The following is a 2,928-nucleotide window of genomic DNA, read 5'->3' on the forward strand; positions in this document are numbered from 1 at the left end:
TGCATTCAATACAAAGACGATTTTCTTTAGGGATATTCTGATGTCTTCCACTTTCAATTTTTAAACAATGTGTGCTAGTCCTTAATCTGCTTAACATCTTTCTGTGTTTATTATTCTTAATTTGTATTAAGTATGACTGCATTTCGTAAGATTTACTGATCATAGAATAAAACTTAAGTCTGGAATATGTATCTGATTTTTCTTTTGTCCAGTATCTTATATATTCCTCTTGTTGTTTTTTGTCAATAGCAAACTTTAATTTGTGTACATTTAATGTAGATTGGTTATGCCAAACGTGACTAAAACCTAAGTTACAAAGAGATTGTCTAACAAATTGTAGCCATGGCGTTTCTGTCGGATGGTGCAACATTGAGTCATATAATTGATGTATATACGAATCTTGTTTGGAGTCTAGAATATGCGCCCAGAATGCTATTGTTTGTGATAACATTTTTAATCCTAAAGGGAACCTTCCTAATTCCCCCAGTACAGGTATCCACATAGCTTTTCTATGAACTCCAAGAAGGAATCGACAAAATTTGATATAAACAAACTCATGAGGATTTTTGCTAGATAAACATGATCCAAAGAAATGATCAGTATTTGTTTGTTTTATTTTATTATTAAACGTAAACGGATACCAAATTTCAGCGCCATATGTTAATATCGCATTTACAAGTGAATCAAATAAATGTATCATTGTATCTATTTGCACGTTTTGTTGTGTGTGTGTGTGTGTGTGTGTGTGTGTGACAATCATGATCTTTGACTTAGTGCAGACTATGGGATTGCATTTCAGCTTTGTACCTTTAAACATTTGTGTATGCAATGTTCACTCAAATTTAGCCATTTTTGTCGATTTCTTAAAAGTCGATATTTGGATCATAAAGGTGACATCATTCCGGAGGTCTGGGTTATGCGGAGGCATTTGCCTGTGTGAACGGTGACATTCCTGAACTAGTTTTAGCGCCATTTTGTTGTGAAATACGTCATCAGTTTGTGTACACAGAAAGTTGTGACATCCGTCACCCTATGGGAGGGGTGAAGGCAACATTGTTGTTCATCTGTAGAAAGTTGTGAAATCCGTCACCCTATGGGAGGGATGAAGGCAAAATTGGTCATCACTGAGTTTGTGTAACACAGGAAGTTGTGAAATACAAAATTGTTCAACAAAAACATCATAAATCGAATTGTGCAGGGTCAACCGCAACAAACTCAAACCGAGCCATGCGTACTTATTTGTATTTGAGTGACTTATATACCGACATTTTTATTTCTTATTTTCAGCACAGGTGTAGGAAAAATCATGAACCAAAATGTTATTTATTTTCTAATTTAACATTTTTTTTTACAAATGTGACCATGTTCTTTTAAACAAACAGTGACATTAAACATTGTTATGTTAAAAAAAAGAAAAAAGAAAAAAAGCTTTTGCGCACAAATCAGAAAATACATTGTACATTTTACTAAACCGTGAGTTTCTGTGGCAAAGCCCGACCGAGGAAATTGCACTGGTTTTATTTTTAGATCAGTGGGAAATTTTCAAGAACAGACGCTTGCATTTGGATGTGTCCAATGATAGTAGGTTTGGTTGTGATCAATCAGAATAATGTAGGCAGGGATGTCGTTAGGCGTCGCCGGACATCGGACATAGATGAAAATCCCCAAATGTCCGATTCACATTGCCGCATGTCGGTCAGATGTCCTATCGTTTTAGCCTGAGCGTGGTCATTGTCCGATATGTACTCCATTCCTTCGGACAGCGCGATATTCGTTAATTTTCATTTCAAGATACAAATCTTCTAAAAGACCGAACGCTCTCGTGTTCAGCTGACACTGAAGTTGCCAGTGCCGTGTGCAGATCTTTTCTTTTGTTGGGAATTCCCGAACCGTCTCGGTGCAGCGCACTGATCTAAACTGAATAGTGGATTATTTTTAGATCAGTGCATGCTACAGGAGTACGGGAGACAACTCCAACTGACTAAATTTGTCGTCTGCTTTTGTTTTCGATACGAGACGAAGCATGCACTGAATTATGCCGCTGAAAAAAACTAAAGCCAGCAAAAGATCAGCATTAGATCAAACCGATCAACTTTTATCCAAATCATGCCGTTTGTAATCAAAGTAAGAGCTCTGAAGTTGTTCATGTTGGTTTCTTTTTTGTGGTTTCTTTGAAAGTGAAACTAAACAAATACAACATTATACGCACACTGTGTTGAAGTATTTACTATATTACCGTAAAGTACCTTGTAAGCGCCCAGTATCGAGTAAGCGCCCACCCCCCACTTTTAGTCCAAAACCGTGCATAGGGTATAGTACCTTGTAAGCGCCCACCCCCCACTTTACACCATTGAAATCAGGGGAAATACAAATTCCGCACTTGATCTGCTAGTTTTGTGAATGATTTCCCTTCCTTGCAAACCCTATCAAACGCCTGCAAGTCCGATGATTGCAAGATGCCGCGGATCAAATCGTACACCGTTGCATTTGAGCTGTCAGCTCTTGACTATTTGGATAATAACGCCAATGGAAATGTGTCGCAAACAGCAAATGAGTTTGGGGTAGATAGAAAAAGGATACGAGAATAGCGAGAGAATCACCAGGCCGGAAAGGAAAAGAAGAAGCTCTCTCTCTCTCTGATCTCTCTCTCTCTCTCTCTCTCTCTGATTTCTCTCTCTCTCTCTCTCTCTCTCTCTCTCTGTGTCTCTCTCTGTGATCTCTCTCTCTCTCTCTCTCTCTCTCTGATCTCTCTCTCTGATCTCTCTCTCTCAGGCTCTCTCTCTCTCTCTCTCTCTCTCTCTCTCTCTCTCTCTCTCTCTTTATGTAATTATGTAATTCCTTAAATGCGCATTGTGTTGCATTCTGTACATTGTATTTCTGTATTTTATATGATTGAATTTATATTTGTAATGTGCGTCTGTCTTTATG

The sequence above is a fragment of the Littorina saxatilis genome, linkage group LG8 (assembly GCF_037325665.1).
Source record: "Littorina saxatilis isolate snail1 linkage group LG8, US_GU_Lsax_2.0, whole genome shotgun sequence".
Classification (NCBI taxonomy): Eukaryota; Metazoa; Mollusca; class Gastropoda; order Littorinimorpha; family Littorinidae; genus Littorina; species Littorina saxatilis.